This window comes from Canis lupus, chromosome 1, assembly GCF_011100685.1.
Source record: "Canis lupus familiaris isolate Mischka breed German Shepherd chromosome 1, alternate assembly UU_Cfam_GSD_1.0, whole genome shotgun sequence".
NCBI lineage: Eukaryota > Metazoa > Chordata > Mammalia > Carnivora > Canidae > Canis > Canis lupus.
Genome location: NC_049222.1, coordinates 122,155,135 through 122,177,297, shown reverse-complemented (window position 1 = coordinate 122,177,297; position 22,163 = coordinate 122,155,135). Strand labels below are relative to the sequence as shown.

Genomic DNA, 22,163 nt, shown 5'->3' with positions numbered 1-22,163 from the left:
AGATGAACTTGACCGCCACGGCATTATTTTGGGGGGACTTGGCGATCTCTCCACGTAATCTTGTGAACGTTTTTTTTTTTTTTTTCATATGAACCGTGCCTTTCTTGACACAAAGAGGATTATCAGTCATAAGTTCCAAAGACTGAAATAGGGTGGGAGAAAGGTTTACAAAGAGAAGTGTTTTTTTTTAATTTTTTTAATTTTTTTTAAGGACTTACAAAGCTGGCACTCAACTCCAGCTGGGGGGCAGGTCTTGCGTTGCGTGCCATCTTGGTTTTCTTGCTCCATTGGTGGGGGGTGGGGGAGGCTGGAACTTTCTAGGCCCCGAGTGCCCTCATCGGTTAAATGGGAACTGGTAACTGCAGCTGGTGGAGGGAATCGAGGCCTGCTGGGAAAGGCTGCAGTATGGTCAGAGGCTGCTGGGTTCTCAGGGTCTCTCTTCTCCAGACAGCTGGGCAACCGGAAGTTTCTAGAAGTGTCTCTATGATCTCAGCTGAGCTCAGACCTGGCTGATGGCCGTCCCTTGACTCTTGGCCGCCGGTCCCTTGTGCAGCTTCACCCCTATGCCACTCTCCCCCGATCGCTGCAGAGGGGCTGGCAGGGGGGCGGTGGGTGCGTCCTTGGCGGGGAGGCCACCTTCCGGAGGGTGGCACCTGAGGAGCCTCCGGGGCACTTCAGCCGCCCGGCGATCCCAGGCTACCTGCGGGTCTTCCCCGTCCCACGTCTCCTGGCTGACCCGCCGCACCCAGCGACACCTCGCGACAGCCCTGTCCCGAGACTCGCACGGACGAGGGCATCAGTTCCCCACGCCGGCCTACGGATAAAGCGTCGAACAAGACGGGGTGAGGGGGTCCACGGGGACACAGAGGGAGTCAAACCCATCACAGGCACTCCACGGAAATGCAGGGACTCCGGAGGTGGCCCGCGTCACCAAGCCGCTCGCTCGGGCCGTCCCCGATTGCTCTCCGGGCTGTGTCCGTGGCACGGTTCCGCGGGAGACGCGGGCGGAAGGGGGAACACCGGGCTTCCGGCGGGCCGAGAGCCACCCTGGTCAGCGAGGCCGCGTCGGGCGGGCGAGTGCGGACTGGCTTCCGTGCCTCAAAATGATTTTGTTAGTATGTAGGTCACATTACTGTACTGTCTGGTTATTGGACGTCGCCTTAGATAACTGTTTGTGGCGTATTAAATGGTTTTGCTGCCTCAGCACACTTTTTAACTGGTATTTTTCACACAGTTGTGCTGCTGAAAAGGCGCAGTGCTGCAGCAAAAATCAATTTATCTTTCCCTCTGCTACTTGTGTATTGTGAGTTCTTGTAGTGTTTTACCATTTGATTAATTGATATTCTTTGTGTTGGGTATCATTTGTAACGCTGCTGTCCGACTCCGGGGCCTTAAAAACTTTCATAAGAACACTACATTATTTATGGGAGACCTCCTCATGACAGAGTACAATGGCCAGATACAGAAAGAAAAATTAGATCCGAATGCTTTGGGCTTATAAGTTTATTAAGGGTGTTTTCCTTCACTTCTCTCCGCCCACCTCAGCCTCCGCGCTGCAGGGCGGCCTCGACGGGCTTCGCCCCGGAAAGTTGGGCCTTGCAAACTTCTTCCCTTCCCGGACTCTTCCGGGGCGGCGGGTGCACGGGGCCGCGGGGAGGAGGCCAGGGGAGGCGGCCGGGTCGCGGAGGCCGCGCCGTCCAGGCCCGGGAGGCCTCTCGGGGCCTCGCCTCGCCCGACGCCGGCCGCGCCGGGATTGCAAACGGCGTGTTTGTATGCGCCTCACACGGCGCGGGCCCTTCCGGGGGTCACATTAATATCTATTTTTGGAGCGAAGAATGCGGCGGCCGAAGGTGCGCGGGGCCCCGCGTTACAAAGCCAGAACAATACCGTCGCCTCCCCGCGTCATTATAAAGTTTCTTTGACCCTGTGGTTTATTTTCAAACATTCGAGTTATTTGTTCTGGTGTATTCTTAAACAGGGGTTGTTTTTCCTCCCTTTCAGAAAATGAGCACAGATGGTGATGGATTTTTCAAGTGCTGACATCCCTGCTTGAGAAAATGTTCCCACCTTCTTTGTGCCGAACAAGTCAGGCAAACTAACATGATGATACGATCATCGGTCTCATGCAGACATGCAGAATTGATTGACAGGGGAAAATTTAACAGAAACCACACATTCTTTCAGTGCCTTCAATTTCTTAATGATGTTTATTTGTTGGATATTAGCGGCGGCAGGAATTTCATTTAAGGCGGAAAAGGGTTTGGGGGGGGGCGGGGGGCGCCGGGGAGGGAAAGAAGTGGGAGCAAGGAGGGAAACTTGTTCCAGGCAAGCAGGCCGGAGAGGAAATTTACTGCTCTGGTTGAGTCTCCATCAAAACAATTTGTAGGCGCTCCTCGGAGCCCGCCGAGCCGGGCTGTCAGCGGCTAACTAGCCATTCTCAGACCATTGCTCCTGTTTGCGTGACTAAATACAGACAATTAGAGCCGAGCACTCTCATTCTCGGCGAACTCATTGTTAGCCAGGGTTCAAGTACTCGGATAATGGGCCGCGGGGAGCTGGGGTGGCGACGGGCAGTGGCCGAGGGCCGCTTGTAAGGCCCGCTCCTCGGCGTCGGGTCCAGGCCGCCGCAGGCCCCGCGTCGCCTCCCTCCTGCCTGCGCGGCGGCTGCAGAGACGGGCCCGGAGACCCCGGCTTGGGCGCCCCTGCCTGGTGACCAGATCCCGAGGGAGAGGCCGCTCCGCTCCCGGGGACCCCGCCAGTCGCCCGCCGGGCCTCCCGGGGCTCCCTGAGGCCGTGGCCGTGGGTGCGGTGCCCCCGCAGGGGCGGCCCGAGTGGCTCCGCGGCCTGGACACGGGCTCCCGAGAGGTGAGGCCCCTTGCACGGGAGACAGCGCGGGACGCGAGCGTGAGGGCGGCAGAGTGGGAGCAGGTTCCGGTGTCGGCCCTGGGCGACGGCTTCCCCCTCACCCTTTGGGGTCCACGCGCCCCGCGGGTGCTCCGCGCGCTCCGTGCACGGTCCTCCCTTAACTTACTCCCCTTCCCGTGTGTCAGCCTCGTCCACGCCCTCCCAGGAGGGGTTGCCCCCGACGCTGGTTTGCACTGGCCTCTCTCACCCGCCGCCCAGCTCCCCCTGCCCGAGCCCCGTCCCTCTCCACCTGGGACCCCGTGGCTTTGGGGGCCCCTAGTGCATTCCCTGGGACACGGGAAGCCCGGCGCGTCACCGTTACACGGGCGTTTTAAAAAGCGCGTCTCACCTCTCACCACCCGCGGCTGCCTGGCGCGCTGGACACCTGCGACACCTGCCACACCTGTGACCCCTGCCACACCTGCATGTGCTCTGCTGTGGCCATCGGGGGCTGGACGGACAGGTGCCAGCCTGGGGCTGTGCTGGCCGTGGCGGGGGGCGGACGGCCGTGCCCACAGCGCCGTCGAGGGCGCGGGGGCTGAAGGGCTGGCTCCCGTCCGTCTGTCCTCTTGCCCCCACCCCTCCCTGCCCCAAACACAGAACCGTCTGTGCCCCCAGTTACAGCCTCCAGAGCCCCCAGAGAACCAGAGAAACAAGCTCCCCGAGCTTCTTGGGATCTTCTTCTTTTTTTTCTTTCTTACACCTGTAGAGTTTCTATAAGAACGCTGATTTTTTTTTTTTTTTGGTATGAAGCCAGTTTAAAATAATAATAAATATAAAATACTAACAGCAAATAATAAAATGTAAAAGAAAAATCTGTCTTTGAATGGCTCTCTCTTTTCCACCTGAGCGCAGCACCCAGCCCAGAGACCCTGCGTGGAGGGGCGCGGAGTGTCCCCGGTGCACCCCTGCGATGCTGTGCGGGTCCTGGACCCATGGACTGGGGTACACGGGCCCGAGAGCCAGGAGCCTGGGACCTACCGGTGATGCCCGTTGCCTCAGGGAGTCACCCTCCCTCCTGTCTCTGTGACATGGGTGGGGACATGGCGCCTGCCCTGACCCTTTGCAGGGCTGGGGCTTCTGTAGGTCCCCAGGGATGATGACAGCCACACTTCCAAGGCCTTTCTCCTCCTTATCAGAGGAAGACAGCAAGTAGGCCTGATAGCAGAGCGTGCCAGGTGTCATCTGTGGTTCTCAGATGTGGCTGAGTGAGGGGGACAGCGCCACGGCGGCACGGAGCCCTGGGGGCCCGTGGGGACCTCGTCCCGGAGGGGTGACCGTCTTTGCACCCCGTGGAGCTTGAGTGCAGGCCGGGCTAGCCCAGATAGCGGGGTGGGCTGCTCCCGGTGCCATTTGCGTATTGATCTTTCTGGTCCACTCTCCCCTGGGGCCCCCTTGGAACTCGGGATGGGGACTGGCCTGCCCCCGCTCGGGGCTCCTGCCCTGTCCCCCTGCCCCTGGTTTCTGTCTCAGCCAGGGCAGGTGGAAACCCCAGCGGGGCCGCACATAGCCGTGTTTCCAGGAGCCGGGGAGAGGCCTAGCCCCTCCGCACCCTCTGTGGTGGCCCCTGGGCTCCCCTCCCCAGGACCCTTCCCTGTCACCCAAGCTGCAGCCTCCCTGAGTGACGGGAGTGAGGGCCTCCTGGCCTCAGCATCCAGGCAGCGGGTTCCAGCATCCCCGGGGGCCTCAAAGCATCCACAGATGGCTTCGTGGGGGTCCTTGGTTTGGCGGGACTGCTGGCCTTGGGTCCAGGTTTTTCACCAGCCTGAGTGCAGGTGGACCCCCTTCTAAGAAAAACCAGGAGGTAAAAATTTGAGTCTCCCAAGGAAGCGTCTTCTCATGGGGCCAAAGAAAATGCTGGAGGCCTGAGCCCTGAGAAGGGAGCGCCCTGTCCCTGGCTCCCAGTCCTGCAGGCCTGAGGTGTGGGAAGGCCAGCAAAGGGCTGGTGTTGCCACGGCAATGACCTTGATGCTCTTTTGGAAATAACAGCCCCCATTATTTGTTTTGAACGCTCTCATTTTGGGGTGACTGCCTTGCTGGGGTCTCAGGCATATGTTTTCTTTGCCCTTGGGGTTCCCCACTGTTTTCTCAGGGCCTCCTGTTGCACGGACTTCAGAGTGCAGGGGTGGCGACCCTGGTCCCCCGTGGGAGGCCAGTCGACCGGGCTGAAGTGCACCGAGGGCTCCCGGCGGGTGGAGTCTGGGGCAGGCCTGGGCGGCTGCGGGCTGCATGACGTGGGGGCCGTGGGCATAGGCCCCGCTCTTCACAGGGCTCCCTGTTCCGGGGGCTCTCAGCCCTGTTGGGTGGTCCTGTTGCAGGCCGGCCTGAGCTGTGCCCTCAGGTGCCTCCTGCTGGACAGCCCAGGCCTCAGGGGATCCGCTCCCCAGAAGGCCACCCACCCCGTGACCTTCCACCTTGTCTGCCTGCCCCCCGGGAAAGGGCCACACCATGTGCCCACAGAGGCCTGCAGGGTGTGGGCGCTGTGGGTGGTGCAGGTGCAGGGCAGGGAGAGACCTGCGGGTGGGGGGGCACAGGAGGTGGGAGAGGCCTATGGGTGCAGGGGGGCACAGGGGTTGGGGAGGGACCTGCGGGTGTGGGGGCCACAGGGGGCAGGGAGAGGCCTGTGGGTGCAGGGGGCACAGGGGGTGGGGAGGGACCTGTGGGTGTGGGGGCCACAGGGGGCGGGAGAGGCCTGCAGGGGCGGGGGGCACAGGAGGCAGGAGAGGCCTGTGGGTGCAGGGGGCACAGGGGGTGGGGAGGGACCTGCAGGTGTGGGGGTCACAGGGGGCGGGGAGAGGCCTGCAGGGGCGGGGGGCACAGGAGGCAGGAGAGGCCTGTGGGTGCGGTGAGCACAGGTGTGGGGAGAGGCCTGCAGGTGCGGGGGGCTGCAGGGAGAGAGCTGCTGGCTCCGATGCGCCGAGGAGGCCGCACCCCATGCTTCTCAAGCCTGGAGATGGGGGAGGTGTCACTTAGGTGACAGCGGGGCGCCCTGGGTGCTTCTGAGAGGGGCCTGTGCGGGGGCCTGCTGGCCGCGCCCCGCTCCTCCTTGCCCTGCGTGGGGCCGCCCCGGCCACCAGCTGCTGTGTTCGCCCGCACACGGCTCCCCGGTGCCCGCTGTGCCCGGCGCTGGCCGTGTCCTCGCCACGGCACCCCCAGGAGGCCTCTGCCCACCCAGGGCTCCCGGGGCCCTTCCCGTGTCCTCCGCGCCCTTCTGCTCCCTCGCCTATTTCTTCCTGTAATTCCCCCTCACGTGCTCTCGCCACATTTCCGTGACCCCGTGTCCTTGTCGGGGGAGGCGAAGGCCGGCTCCGTTTTCCCTCCACGTCGTGCTTGTGCCGCGGTGAACCAGGTCAAGTATTTCCGTAGGATGGCCTTCTAGAACTCCTCTTTCTGGGTCCCTCGATGTGTATGTTAATTTTTAGGTAGACATCACCAAACTGCCCTTCAAAGCGTTACCGTATGTTCGTTATTTCCGTGTCTACCCAGATTACGTGCGTAGCGTTCATTTCCCAAAACCTCACCGATACTGAATATTACTGCTCTTTTATTTATTTTTATTTTTTTTATTTTTAAAGATTTTTATTTATTTATTCATGAGAGAGAGAGAAGCAGAGACACAGGCAGAGGGAGAAGCAGGCTCCATGCAGGGAGCCCGACGCGGGACTCGATCTCGGGTCTCCAGGATCACACCCCGGCCGAAGGCGGCGCCAAACCGCCGAGCCACCCGGGCTGCCCTATCACTGCTCTTTTAAATGATTACGGATACGCGGGATCCCTGGGTGGCGCAGCAGGTTTGGCGCCTGCCTTTGGCCCAGGGCGCGATCCTGGAGACCCGGGATCGAATCCCACATCGGGCTCCCGGTGCATGGAGCCTGCTTCTCCCTCTGCCTGTGTCTCTGCGCCTCTCTCTCTCTGTGACTATCATAAATAAATAAAAATTAAAAAAAAAAAAAAAAAGGATTTCTTTCTAAAAAAAAAAAAAAAAATGATTACGGATACGAAGGATACAAACTGGTATTTTTGAGTTGGATTTCCCTCATTAGAAGTGCCACTATCTTCTCATACGTGTAATGCCCGCTCCAGGGTTTTCTATAAATTACTTGTCAGTCGTTTTTTTCATTTTTCTTTTCTTTTTTTTCTTTGTGTGTGTAACTGAATTTTAAGAGTTCTTTACATATGCTGGGCATATATAACCCTTAGTTGCACGTATTTTAAATATTTTCTTGCGATGCTTTAGAGCAAGGGGAGGGGTCACAGAGACCAGGGCCACAGAAACCGGTATCATGTAGTAGTCCTGGGCGTGAGACAGTGGGCTGCAGTCACCGTCTCACCTTGTGGGGCCGTGTGTCCCATTCCGTGGAGGCATCCTGGGCATGTGTTGAGGTAGTTTGGAAGGTTACAGAGACTAAATTATTTGCCTTTTGGGGCCTGTGCAGGCCTGTGCATCCTGTGCTGACTCCAGCCGTGGCCGTTCTTGGTCCAAGCGGGATGATGCCACCATCCTCACCTGCTCCGGCATCTAGGAGGCTTGGGAGCCTGGCTGTGGACCCAGGGGAACCTGAGGACGTAAAGCCAGGGACGCAGCTCAGGGAAGCCAGAGCATGGCACCGAGCAGAGCCTGGGCCGGGCCTAGGTGGGGTAGGTGGCTCTGGGCAAGGCCTCACTTGGCCCCCTCCAATCTGAGGGTCAGCCCCTGTTGTCTTTGAGGCGTGCAAAGCTCTGATACAGCCTGTAGTTCAAGAACTTAACTTGGAAAATATATATCAAAATACGATGGTTAAAAATGACCCCCTTCCCCAAAAGAACCCCGGCCACTCCATAGCGAAGGCAGCTCTAGCACAGTTAGAGTTCTGGTTCTCACTGGTTCACTCGGTCCTAACTCGGGGAGCCTAGCTCCCTCTTGTCCCACGGAGCAGGTGTCATTATTCTGGTTTCACACGCCGGGACACTGAGGAGTCCGGGCTTAGGGTCTTGCCTGAGATTTGCCAGCCAGCGCCTGTCCCAGCTGGGACTGGACCCCAGTCTCAAGGTCTCAGGCCACCCCACAGATGTTCGGAGACCCTCTTGCAGGTGTCTCTGGGGGCACAGCAGACCTATGGCAGGTGACATTTCTCCTCGGGCCCAGGACCCAGGGTCCTGCACCTGTGCCCACACGTCCGGGTGGGGAGACAGCCCTGCCAAAAGCCCAGCAGCCCAGGGAGTAGGTGCCTCTTCCTCCGCCCTCATCCCCACTGGGGGTCTGTGCTCTGGGGGCTTCGGGCAGGTGTGTTTGAACAGTCTTCTCGCAGGCGGCTGGGGTGGGCCTGGGCCGCCTGCCTCGGCGTCTTGCCTGCTAGCGAGGTGCTGGCGACCCCCCGGGAGGGCGGGGTGAGCTCCCGTGACCTCTGACCGTCGTCGTCTTTGGAGGATTTACCTTGTAACCGAGCGTTGAGTCCACATTCAGAATTAAGAGCGGGAAGGTAACGTTCTAAGGCATTGCCTGAACTCCCAGACGCCCGCAACACCTTCTGCACTGAGGCAGCGATTTCTGTCCTTGCGGCTAAGGGCGGCCTATGGAAAACACTTGCGTGCAGATCGTCTCTTGATGGTATTTACTGACATAAATATTTGCTTCCTAGAGGCCGTGTTGTACCAGACGCCCGCGCGGAGGGCCGGGCAGCTGGGTGCTAGAGGGACGCTGGGTCCCCCGGGTGCGGAGCTGGTGTCCCGCCCTCGCCACCGTGACGCGCAGGGGCCTGGCCGCGTGTTGGCGGCTCCGGCCTGCCTTTTCCGAGGACGTCGTGGTTATTTCTCAAATGAGAAGCAGCATCTTTGCCAGCCTCCCGCAGGCCCCCCCCGAGCTTGCCGTGGGCCCGTCCCCGCAGCCTGTGCGGTCGCCCGCGGGCTCCCCGCACACCCGGAGCTGTGCTGCGACAGCCTGGCGGGGGGCTCCCGAGGCACGAGGACGGGGTAACCCGCAGCCAGACCTCAGTGGCGGCTCCTTGGCCTGGCGCGATGTCCGACGAGAAGGAAGGAAGTGGGCAGACCGGACGTGGGCCTGACAAGAGCCAGCGAGACGAGCGAGACGAGCGCGCCGTGGCTGCGGCAGGCAGATGCTGTTGCAGGGGAATCGGAGTATTTTTAACCACGGGCTTATGTCAAGTAATTCTAAATATCGCAAAACTCCGCCAGAGCCAAGGGCTGTGGAGAGGTCTCGGAGTTTGAGAAAACAGGATTTGATGAGCTCGAGCCCTTGCGTTCACCTCTGTCTGTGTTTGTTGGCAGCAGCGTGGAGCCCTGGGGCTCACAGGAGGTGGGGGGGGGGATACTGTGCGTGCACGCGTGTGCATACGATGCACGCCGGTGTGTTTGTCTGTGTGCGTGCGTACACACCCCGCCTCTTAGGGCGATGGCCTGTAGCGCGTCCCCCGGGGAGGAATGGGCGGCCCGGGTCCCCTGTGCCCCGCTGTCCCGTTGTGGGCGCGCGGACTCCCCTTCTGAGGCCAGCTTTTGTCGCCCGGGGGGGCCTCCGCTGTCGCTGGGTCACGCCGGGTCCCAGGCAGCAGGCCCTCTCGCCTGGCGTCGCGTCCGATCGCAGCCTCTGCGACCCGAGTGGCGTTGGTTTTAACAAGTAAACTGATGCTAACTGCCAGCTCCTTCGGCTGGATGGACGTGAATCAGCTTGAGCGAGCGAGTGGATGACATATCAAAGACTGTGTTGAGTGATCCTTTCCCTGTCTGAGAGCGTTTTCCAGATCGTAGACAGATACACTGGAGGCGCTTAAAATAGAAGTCGCGGCGTGGCCACGAGTGTATTCTGGGGAGTTTCGGGATCTACGTGCTGCAGGCAGGTGAGTATTTATAGGAGGTGCCTTGAAGCGGGGGACGCCGGCGGGGAGCCCTCTCCATCGGAGGGCTGATTGTGGCAGGAACACGCTGGCATGCTGCTCTGCCTTTATTTATTATTTGCCACCAATGTGACTATCTTTTAATTTTTTTTTAAACAAATAATTTAGTTGTAAAGCCTCAGACTGATTTTTTTTTTTTTTTGGCGAAATAGTTCTAGTGAGCTAATTTATTTTTCAACTTTAAAACATCAGCATTTTATAGATCTGAATTTCACAATGTGAGGATGATTGCTACGTACAATTTGCAAAATTGTGATTAGCCAGCCCTTGCTTTGAGTTAGTTCTCCCTAATTCACAAAGGCTTCCAAGAATAGTCTGCACAAAATTCAGTTTGCAAATTGCAGGGCAGATTTTTAGAGGGCAGTTTAAAGAATGAAGTCCTAAGGGTTTTATCTATATTTATATCTCTTGTTAAACCAAACTCTTATGTAAATGTTACAATCTGTAAATAACTAGCAGGGCTGCCTTCTTAAAGGCAAGATTGCATCTCCATTTTTGAGATTTAGCAAAATTATTAAATGGCAGAGTTGACTAAGATGCAAGTATATTTGGAAGGCGCTAATAAACATTAATCAATATCGCCAGCTGTATTTGTGGGGCTATGCGAGGGGCTAAACGTACGGAGACCTCTCCGCTGGCGGGCGAAGGTCTCGCAGATTAAAATAAAATAAGGCGCTGCCCTGACTGATGTTTTGGGGGAGGAAAAAAAAGTGGAGATGGCTTTGTGTGTTCGTCCTTTTTATAGCCACTAATGTTCCCGTAAACCCGCGTGACCGCGTGCGGCCCTCTTATTTTCCACCCTCCGCCGTGGGCCGGGGACGAGCTCGCGGGTCCCGTCCGCGTCACGGGCCCTGCCCCTGCTCTGACATCCGTCCCTTCCCAGACGTGCCACCGACCTCGGGGACGCGGAGACCTGCGGGAGAAGCTGCTCCGGGGGGACGTGGGAGGGCGGAGGCGGCGCGGCCATCGAGGCCCGAAGGAGCTTCCGGCGTCGTCCTGGCCTGCGCGGCTCATTGTACCGGATTCTAGAGAACTTCTAGAATTCTTTTTTTCTTTTTTTTTTTTCCTTCTATCGTGCCTAATCTCTGCTTTACACTGAACTGGCGGCTTCTCATGTTGAGATAGAAGGAGAGCGGACTCGTCCCAGGCCACCTTGATCGAAGCCTCTGGGCTCTCTCCGTGGGCAGCGTTCTGGTCCTAGAGGAGTCATGTCCTGCCCTGCTCCTCAGTAGATCTTACTTTCTCAGGCCATTCTGGTCTTCTCCAGGCCCTGGGTCCCCGGCAAGAGCACCCAGCATCGGGGTGGGTGGGGGGGATCAGAGGGCAGAGCACCCAGCATCAGGGTGGGGGGAGATCAGAGGCCAGAGCACCCAGCATCGGGGTTGGGGGAGGATTAGAGGCCAGAGCACCCAGCATCGGGGTGGGGGGGGGATCAGAGGTCAGAGCACCCAGCATCAGGGTGTGGGGGGGATCAGAGGCCAGAGCACCCAGCATCAGGGTGTGGGGGGGATCAGAGGCCAGAGCACCCAGCATCAGGGTTGGGGGAGGATTAGAGGCCAGAGCACTCAGCATCGGGGTGAGGGGAAGATCAGAGGCCAGAGCACCCAGCATCGGGGTGAGGGGAGGATCAGAGGGCAGAGCACCCAGCATCAGGGTGGGGAGGATCAGAAGTCAGAGCACCCAGCATCAGGGTGGGGGGAGGATCAGAGGCCAGAGCACCCAGCATCAGGGTGGGGGGAGGATCAGAGGCCAGAGCACCCAGCATCGGGGTGGGGGGAAGGATCAGAGGCCAGAGCACCCAGCATCAGGGTGTGGGGGGGATCAGAGGCCAGAGCACCCAGCATCGGGGTGGGGGGAAGGATCAGAGGCCAGAGCACCCAGCATCAGGGTAGGGGGAGGATCAGAGGTCAGAGCACCCAGCATCGGGGTGGGGGGAAGGATCAGAGGCCAGAGCACCCAGCATCAGGGTTGGGGGAGGATTAGAGGCCAGAACATCCAGCATTGGGGTGAGGGGAGGATCAGAGGCCAGAGCACCCAGCATCAGGGTGTGGGGGGGATCAGAGGCAAGAGCACCCAGCATCAGGGTTGGGGGAGGATTAGAGGCCAGAGCACTCAGCATCGGGGTGAGGGGAGGATCAGAGGCCAGAGCACCCAGCATCGGGGCGGGGGTGGGAGGATCAGAGGTCAGAGCACCCAGCATCGGGGCAGGGATGGGGAGATCAGAGGCCAGAGCACCCAGCATCAGGGTGGGGAGGATCAGAGGCCAGAGCACCCAGCATCGGGGTCGGGAGAGGATCAGAGGGCGCCCTGCCTGCCGAGCGGAGCCCCCTGGGGTGGCCTTGGGGATGGAATGGCCCGAGCGCCCACGGCACTGGGGAGATTTGGCGCAGGGAGGAGTGACGGCTGCCCCGGGCGGCCTGGTTACCCCAACGAGCTCTGGATCGCGTGGCCCCCGCAAGGCGGCTTCAGACCACCCCGTGCCGGGCTCCCCGCGCAGTGGGGGCCTCGGGCCTGGCGTGGGAGTTGCGGGGCCGAGCGAGGCCCGTCGCGCCGTATCCTCCACACGCAGCTGTAGCTCAGCCACTGATCCACGTCGTGGGTACAGGGACCGTGTGCTAATTCCCGGTGTGTCATCAGGCCGTGGCGCCTCCCGGGGTGCAGCAGCGCGCCCCCGGCCCCGACGTGCCTTCCTCCTCTGCCGCCCACCTCGTGTCTGCAAATCGCCCCTCCTCCAGGCCGGCCCCACCTATTCCCGGGCTTTCCGCCCCTGAACCCCCCGAGGACCCGGGGTTTGCACATCGACTCCGCTCCCCACGTTTGAGGTCCCGAATCCCACAGGAAGTGTCCGTGCGGTGCCCCAGGTTGGGCGCTGGAGGGAGCGGCCCCGGAGCCGCCGAGCACCCCTCGCTGCCCCACCCCCACCCCACCCCGAACCGTGGGCTCACCTGTGGGTGACCTTGCTTTTTTCTGCTCCCGCCTCACGTACATTCTTTCACTGTACGGTCATCTCGTAATTGTAATAACCGGCCCCGTAGTTTTGGATTCTTCTCGCTGGCCCCACGCGATGCGCCTCGTGCTAGATGCCCGCGTGCTTCATGACCACGCTGCTTCATGGCCACTGCTCGCCCTGCGGCGGATGGGCCGTAATTTACGTCACGATCCCCTTTTTTATTGACATTCGAGTTATTTCCAATAGTTCCTGGTATAAAAAATACCGCGATGAGCATCCGTCGTACAGAGAGATCCGTTTTCCTTCCCTCGGGCTATTTCCTTAGGCCCGGGTCCTGGGGGCAGGCAGAAGGCTCCGCGCGGTTTGGGCCCATCTCACAGGTCCCTGCGTCCGTGGGACGGACGCCGCCCTCCCTCCCCGGTGGCTCTGCAGCCCCTCAGGGAGCTGACTCCCATGCTCGTGGCCGGGGGCCCCTTACACCTCGGCCGAGCCCCCCGGAGTGACCCCAGGCCTCCCGAGGAGCTGCCTTCCCCGAAACCCCCGCTTGGACCCTCTCACCAATGCTCTGTGGGTGAAATAATCGACGTTTTGGGGGCTCACACTGAGTTTCTGGAACTTTCTATTGCCTGCCGCCCGAGACAGCCCTGAACCTCCTGCCGTCCCGCCACATGCAGCCTCCCCGACCCCAAGCCCCATCCCTCGTTCCCAGAGGCCTGCAGGCCGGGGTTGGGGGGTGCTGGCCGGTGGGCTGCAGCCTGCCCGGTGGTTGAGGCCACTGTGCTTTGGCTCTTGGCACCTCCGGGGCTTCACAGGGTCCCGCCGGGCCTACGGGGTCAGGTCTGGTGAGGTTCGGGCAGTGGGACCGTCCTGGTTCCTCGGGGCAGCACACGTCGGGGACCAGTGCCGTGGCCGGGGACCAGGCGAGAGCAGCAGCCCCGGGCCCTCGAGCTCCCACCCCGTCTAGGGGACCCGGAGCCCCCACTCACCCCGCCAGAGCTAGCAATGTTCTTTGGGGTCTCCAGGCCGGATCTGCTGGCCGGGCCCCCCCGGGATGCAGCTGGAGGTGGGCACAGGACGGGCCGGGAGGGCCCCCCACGCAGCCCCGCGCCGCCCGTCCCGCCCTGGCCCATCCCCTGTGCCTTTCGGCCCGTGCCCACCTGCACCCCCGCCCCTGCTCGGGCGCTCCGCTCCGGCCCAGCAACACCTCCCACCGCCTGCTGGCATCTGGACCTTTCTCGAGCTGCTAATTCACCCACAATCAATAATTTTATTCTTTTAAAGAAATTAGAGAATATTTCTAAGTGTATGCGGGGAGAGGGGAAAAGCACAGTGTGTGTCGTTCTGGATTTGATGTGTTCTGGATTTAGAAGTGCTGAATAATTCATTCCTGTTTAAAAAATAAACATACTATCTCCATCAGGACTTGCCTGGGGACTTCATAAGGAATCGGTTCCAGGGGGGCCGGGCCCGGGGTCGGCGGCGTGAGCAGCGAGGCAGGCTCCCTGGGGGAGAGGCTGTTCTCCTGCCCGGGCGGGGTGCGCGGGGTCGGGGTGCGCGGGGTCGGGGCGGGGGCCGTGCTGCCTCTCAGGGCTCGCACCTGCCCTTTGAGCCTTTCTCTGCTCCCCACAGCGTTCGGTCCTCGGGCCCTTCCGTCCCCACTCTCCTCCCCACTGCCTTCCACGTTTCCTTCCCGCCCTCCTGCTCCCGGTCCGCCCACTTCCGTCGTCCCTCTGTCTACCTAACATCTCCCCTGCCCTTGTCCCCCTCTCCGTCCGTCTGCCCAGCCTCTCCCTTTGTTTACTCACCCACCCCTGGCCCACCTACCCTCGGCCATCTTTCCCTTTCCATCCCTCCCTCCATCCCTCCGTCTGTCCATCACTCCCTCCACCTCCATGCATCCCTCTCTCCAGCCATCCATCCCTTCCTCCATCCATCCGTCCACCCACCCCTCCATCCTTCCATCCCTCCCTCATCCCTTCATCAATCCCTCCATCCACCCATCCCTCCCTCCCTCCCTCCCTCAATCCATCCACCCATCCATCCCTCCATCCTTCCATCACTCCTTCCCTCCATCCCTCCCTCCATCCCTCCCTCCATCCACCCATCCCTCTATCCATCCATCCCTCCCTTCCTCCATATCTCCCTCACCCCTTCATCAATCCTTCCATCCACCCATCCCTCCCTCCCTTCCTCATCCCTCCCTCAATCCCTCCTTCTTTCCCTCCATCCCTCTCCTTCATCCCTCCCTCATCCTTCTATCCATCCCTCCATCCACCTATCCCTCCCTCCCTCCATCCCTCCCCTCATCCCTCCTTCATCCCTCACTCCTCTCCATCCCTCCCTCCATCCCTCCCCATCTCTCCCTCCATCCCTCTCCTCCATCCCTTCCTCATCCCTCCATCCATCCCTCCATCCACCCACCCCTCCCTCCCTCCCTCCATCCCTCCCCTCATCCCTTCCTTATCCCTCCCTCCCTCCATCCCTCCCCTCCATCCCTCCCCATCCCTCCCTCATCCCTCCACCCATCCCCTCATCCACCCACCCCTGCATCCCTCCTCCATCCCTCCCTCATCCCTCCATCCATCCCTCCATCCACCCACCCCTCCCTCCCTCCCTCCATCCCTCCCCTCATCCCTTCCTTATCCCTCCCTCCCTCCATCCCTCCCCTCCATCCCTCCCCATCCCTCCCTCATCCCTCCACCCATCCCCTCATCCACCCACCCCTGCATCCCTCCCCCATCCCTCCCTCATCCCTCCACTGTCCATCATGTCAGGGGCATCTCCACAGTGCAGCCCATGCCTGCCCTCATAGTCCAGGGAGAGATTCAGGCGGGGGGCTCCCTGACAATAGCATCGGTGGCCACTTCCTGTTGGCCGCACCCCCCCACCCGGTCAGAGCTCCTTCCTCCTGACACACGACTTCTTCCAGAAAATCCCTTCTCTCCTTCTAGTGCTTCCCAACGGGCTGGTTCACCCCAAGGGTTCGTGGTGGACAGCAGTCCTAGTGACACCTTCTTCTGCTGTGCACGCAGGAAAGGAGGCCCGGGGGGGGGGGCACATCTGCCCCGAGTCCTGCAGGGAGCAGTGCTCTCGTCCTCGACTCACACGCATCAGCTCCTCGGACTTGGGAAAACTTTCTGGTGTCAGGGTTCGTGCCTTCCTAACCCACAGAGGGTAGCAGTTGGCTTGGCAGTGAGGGTTTTCTTGCGGGGGGCTGGTGTGAACTCGCACATATGTCCCCCCTCCTCGCTCCCTCGCCCTCTGCCGTCCCCGGAGGACAGAAGACGGCCTTGGTTGGAGGTGACTTGTGCGTGGCTCTCACCCCCACCCCTGGGGCCAGTGGGCACCCTCGGCCTGGACACTGGGCCTGGGACCTGGGCGGGGAGGGGCTGGCACGTGGCCACAAGGTGAGTGGCTGGTAACCGGCTGCGGGGCTTCCTCGAGCGGCGTCTTCATCTGTAAAATGGGAAACAGGTGCTCACCTCCGCTTTGTCCTGCCGGTGGCTACGCGGGGCCTGGGAAGGCCGAGCGGCGAGCGCTGCAGGGCGGTAAGGGCGGCGTAGGCATGGGCGCCTGAAGACTGTGGGGGTCCCGCACCCCCGGCCGGCGAGGGGGTCAGGGGCGCGGAGTCTTGCGCACCGGCCCCGGAGGCTCCGCTTCTGCGGACGTGGCCTGGGTGGAAGCGAGTCCCGGAAAGGCCCGGCCCGGTTGTCCTCAGTGAACACGGCGTCCAGCTGTGCCCGGAGGGGGGCGGGGGGTGAGCCAAGCCTCGGTCCCAGGTGCCCGGCTGCCCCGCGTGCCACCTGCTGGCCCCGTGGCCGTCGGGGTCGCGCCCCCGGGGTGGCCGCTCCCGCCGAGGAGTGGGCTGGCGTCCCCGCTGCGGACTGAGCGGCTGCCTCGTCTCCCCTCGGCTAAATCACAAACAGAAATTGAACCCGGGGTCACGCATGAAGTCATGAGTGTAAGTTTATTTTTTACATGTGGCGTGTTCTTTATTTACGGCCGAAATCCCCTGAAGATTACATTTTAAAAAGATTTAATAGTGCGGGGGTCGGCGGGGCCCTCCGGCTTCTCCTCGGGATCCTCTTAAAGGTGCTCGCTGCCGGCCTCGGAGCAGAGGGGCCAGGGCTGCTGTGCGTGAGCTGGTGGCCCGGTGACCCGGTGGCCGCTGCCGTCTCGGGCGCACCTGCGACGACCCTGTACACGTGGCCCTTGGAAGACACGCGACTCTTTTTTTTTTTTTTTTTCTCAGCTCAGCTATTTGGAAAAACAAAACAGCACTTTCCCCCGTTACGCAATCTTAATCTCCTGTTCCCCGACAGCTTTTAGTTAAAAGATGCGTTATTGCCGCAGCGAGTGCGGGAGGAGTGTTGTCCTCTCCGGCCCCGGGGGACCCGGGGGGGCCTGGGGTGCAGGCGAGATGGGGGAGGCCGAGCCCGCGGTGTGGTCCAGCCTGGGCCGGTGCCTCCGGGAATCCAGGCTCTCCTCGGCGTGCAGTTACTTTATGAGGAAAGTGGGGTGTTTTCCAGGCCTGCGTTCGATTTTCGCTTATAATTATCTCCACATAAGTCTTCAATTTGGGATTTTGAATTGGAGACACATGAACCCGGCTATGCATGTTAAAAGATCAGTGACAAAAATCACATGACATTTGCATGCTGTAATTACTCCCCCAGCCTCCTCGGCGGGCTTTGTTCGGGAGTCAGACCTGCACGTGGTGCGCGCCCCCTTCCTTGGGGGGCAGCTTTGGTGAACTGGGTGTGCGTTCGCGTCTCGAGCCCCCTGAGGCGTTCGCGTCTCGAGCCCGTGTTCGGTTGTCCTCAGACCACCGTCTCCCGCCTCCCAGACGCTGGCCCCCGTCCTCCCGCCTGTGGCAGGGGTTGTCCTCCGCCGGGTGGCATCGGGGATCGCGGTGACCCTGAGGTTTGTATCAGCCGGCGAACTCCTCCTAGCGTGGAGGGCACGGCTCAGACGACCCGCGTGGCGTCCCAGGGTCAGGGTGCTGGTGGGCAGTGTGGGCCCCGGCTCCTCGGGCCTCCGTGACTCGTAGGGGTGGGCAGGCCCCTCCGCCTCTCAGGTGAGGGTGGCAGTAGGACCCCCTTGTGGGGCTGGTGCGGAGGAAATGACGTGATGCAGGTGGAGGACCCGGCCAAGCGCCTGGCACACGGTGGGAGCCGCCTGCGTAGAATTAGGGCGATGACCGTCCGTCAGACACTGACCTAGGGGAGGGCTTCCGGGAGCCCCCCTGGGGATGGGGGTGCCCGGAGGGTTGGACGAAGGAGGCCAGACCCGTAGAGCCTGCCCTCGGGCTGCGGCTGCAGGGGGCAATTTCACCTCCTCCATGGGGCTGTGTCCCTGTGGCCGCAAACCCTCCAGGACCCCGAAGAGGCACCAGTGATGAGCTCGTGTGCTCTGAGGAAGGGGTTCCGTGGGCCTGGGCCGCTCCGCACCTGCCCCGGGGCCCAGCGGGGGTTCTGCTCTCTGGCTCGCCGGGCTCTCCGCCGTCGCTCACTCAACAAATGGTGATGCATCCTCGGGCCATCCACACGGCCTCGGCTAGTCGCTCACGTACCCCCAGAACCGTTTTGTCGTGCAAATGGTTACTTGTACACGTGCGCTTCAGCTTAAGGTCTCATCCGGCGAGTCCTCCCTGGAGGAGGGAGAGATGCTTGCCGGACCCCAAGCGTGCCTTTCTCTGGGCAGGTTGTTGGGTGGACATCGATGTGGAGCCCGGGTTCCCTTAGGATTTTGCCGCTGCTCTTGGAGCCAATCTCGCCGGGTGTCTGGCGTACTTTGGATCTAGTTCGGTGGCCTGTAGAGCCCCAAGAGCATCCCGGGGGACTTAGGAACCTCGGCTGCTCTGCTCTTGTGCTTGTGCGTCCCGCGCTCCCTCTCGCCTCCTTCCATGCCCCCCCCCCCGGACGAGGACAGAATGTTGGGGCGCCGTTGGGACCAAGCTATGGGAGTGAAGACCGTAGGCTCTTACCCAGGGGACCCCGTCTCACGCTTACAGAGATGGATCGGGGTTGCAGATGGATCGGCCTTCCCAAGGTTGTGATGTGGGCAGCTTCGTGCGAGAGGCCCCGTGGCCGCAGGAAGGGCCAGGCCGAGGCGCATCCGCGGCCTCTCCGTAGACAAACCCGTATGGGGGGGCCCCACCCGAGCGCACGGTCACACGCCCGCAGGCCCGGAGAACAGAGCCTTATTGAGGAAAGTCCGAGGGGACCGGAGCAATCAGCTTACAGAGAATATTTTGGCTTCAGAGGAATGTGGTCCTGCTTGTTGAAAAACATATCCTTTGCACGGAAAACACGCATAATCCTAGTCCAACTTTGCCCTTTGAGTAAAAAAAATGCTCGGTTGGAATTTCGGAGGCGAGGGGCCAGGGAATAGGAGATGGGGAGGTTAGCAGACTCTCTGCTCATAGGCGGAAGCTCGACGGGGGTTACCTTCATGGGGTTCTGTTCTGTAAAGGGGGACCAAGCCGTAACAGTAAGACATCTGTCGAGGTGGGGATTAAATCACATTTCAGATTTATTTATTTTTAAATATTTATTTTTTTTTATCAGGCGCCTGATTTATGACCCTTAGCAGTACTTGCTGGAGCTGTCTTGTGCACGGACCCTGGAAGAACCAGGGCAGGACGCACGCAAAACGTTACGGGGCCCTCTTGCCCGTCCAGCCGCCCCGGTCGGTCCGTCTGCTGCTCTCAGTTCCCAGGTCATCAATATTCCCATGAAAACCCACACCTTTTAAATGCAGATTTATTGCCAGCAGGATATTCCGCTCTGGGGCGTGACTTAACTTACTGGGGTCTGCCCTTGAGGGAGAGACTTTCTCTATCAAATTTCTGAAGAGAAATCAGAATCGATCTCAGTGTTATTGAACCGTGCTCCTTGGTTTTTTGAAAACTATCGATGGCGTTGAACCGACCAAAATATTGCAGAATGGTGTGTTTTTGCTGATGTTTTGTAATCTCATGACTTACGTGAGATGCTGTGTTGGAGAGCACTCCGTCGTGGGCCTGGGGTCCAGGAGGCGTCCGTATCCACGGCTGCGGCTCAGTCGTGACCACCCTCACCGCCACCGCCAGCACCAGCAGCAGCAGCAGCAGCACCATTTTTTCCGAGTTGGGTAAATAGTAATATATTGCATAGTTTATTTTAAAAAGATTTTATTTATTTTTTGAGAGAGACAGAGAGCATGAGCTGGGGGTGGGGCAGAGGGAGATGGGGAGCCCGACGCGGGGCTGGGTCCCAGGACCCCCGAGATCATGACCTGTGCTGGAGGCAGGTGCTTAACGGGCTGCGTCCCCCAGGCACCCCTGTTGCATACCTTATTGATCACACTGCCAGGAGGCTCCGGGTGCCCACATGTTAAATATTAATTGTTCTACGTCTGATCGTACTCAAGTGTGTGGCCGTTGGTATTATATTAAAATAAATTCAGTAACGTAAGCATCTCGGGCAGAAGTCGCAGAACTGGGGCGAAACCCACTCTTGGTGTCAGTTTGCTGCACGCTGGGGCTTGCGGGTGCAGGCTGGTTGGGGGCGTTTTAGCTTCGTACCCGCCTTGCAGGATTCTGGGCTGGGGGTGGCCCGAGGGACCCAGAAGGCCCTTGGCTTTGCAGCTGGGAGTTGTGAGGCCTGACTCAAGGCCTCGCTTTGCCCCCTGAATAGGGTTAGAAGAGTGGCGCTGCCGCTCCGGGCCCTAGATTCCCGTTTCCAGGAGGTGTACCTGGGAGGGCTCCCCGGGTTGACTTCTGGGTGCCCGGAGACGGTGCCCGTGACACAACCCGGTGGGCGGGCCTCACGGACCCTCACCTGCCCTCGGACGCAGCCCCTGGAGGCTGGGGCTCTCTCAGGATCAGAAGGGGTCAGAAGCAGGTGTCCAGGTATCTTCCAGGCGTGCAGGTGAGCCTGTTCAAGGGCCCCAGGGCTTCCCGCCGGGTGGAGGTTGACCCGAGGGTCAGTGGGACCCGTGCTTGAGCGTAGTTCCTGAGGTTTGCGGGGCTCAGAGCTGGAGGTCTCGGCGCGTCCTGCTCTCCCAGCAACGGACTGGGAACATCAGGCCGAGGTCGGGGACCCAGGAACTCCTGGCCACCCCTGGACGGAGCGCTGTTTCCTGTGAGGTGGCCCCCGCGGTACCGTGCGTGCCCACGTTCCCCTGGAGGTTGCGGCTCGGCGTCGGCAGGAAGCCGTCTGGGCCCCGCAGTTCCCGGGCCGCGCTTCTCAGGGGCTTCCTGCAGGGCTGTTGGCCGCGGTCGTTGCCCAAGAGTCTGGAGGTCTCTGCTCCCCTGACCTTCTCATCTCCAGCAAGTTCCCTTCCACTTGACCTTGGCCGTCCAGCCCACGGCCCCTGAGGGGTGGCCTCCGCCGTCCTCCCTTCTCCCCGCCGCTGCCTTGTCTTCCAACTCGCTTTCCGTGGGCCCTCGACTGTCACGGCTGCCTCGCCGCCCCGTCCCCGCAGTCCTGCTCATCCTCCCCCGCTGCGAGGTCACGTCTGCCCCTCCTGTCCCTTCTGTGTGCCCCGGCCTCCTCCCCTTCCGTCACGGGCACCTGGCAGAGCTGCGGCCTCAGGTGCTCACATCAGCGCCTGGTCTGTGATTGTGGCGCGCGTCTCACTTTGCCAAGTAGCAGCGTGGGGCGGCTGGGGTCCGCGACTCCACGGTGACAGGCGTGCAGCGGCCCTGGGCCTGCTCCCCAGGCCTCGCCCTCCAGAGAGGCCGCTCCGTGCCCTGCCGTTCCCTTGCTTCTCGCCGGCCCCCATGGCTGAGCCTCGGCCCCTGAGCTTCCTGGCCACGAGCCGTACCAGCGACCCCTGCCCCCCGGTCCTTCTCAGAGGAGCGGCCCCTGGCGCGTGTGCACGTACACCGCACGTGGCCCGCTCACCCTTAGCCTCCGCCCCGCTTCCTCCTCTTGCCCTTCTGCTCCTTTGTTGGAACCATCCTTCCCCGAGGCCTTGGCTCGGATGTCAGCTCCTCAGAAAGGCCTTGCTCGGCCTCCCGGCCTCTGGCTGTCCCTCACCCCGTTGGTTCCCTCTGTAACACGTTCTGACGTCCTGGGATCATCCTAATTTGGTTCCCGTCCCCCCCCCCACCCCCCCGATTTAAGTCCCGTGACGGAAGGGGCCGAATGCGCCCCGGTCCCCGCTGTAGGCTGGCACCTGGCTTGCTGCCTGACGCGCAGGAGGTACGCAGTCTTTGGGGAGAGCGAGCCTGCTTCCGTGATGCAGCCTCCCCTCCCCGGCCTGCGCCCCAGCCTCCTCTCTAGAGGGCGGTGCACCCCGGAGAGTCTGGAAATCCTCACGGAGGACCCCGGGATCCTGTGGCCGCCCAGGTGGGGCTTGGGCTCTGGGAACAGCACGGCCCTGGGTCCTCGGGCTCAGAGGCTCCTCTTCTTGTCTTCCTTATCGTCGGCCTT

General features: G+C 60.9%; 1 protein-coding gene across 4 annotated transcripts in view; it reads left to right on the top strand.

Moving 5' to 3' along the window:
- LOC119863924 (zinc finger protein 536) overlaps positions 1-22,163 on the top strand; it is a 428,184-nt gene that overhangs the window by 75,994 nt on the left and 330,027 nt on the right. The gene's annotated exons all lie outside the window — the stretch shown is intronic.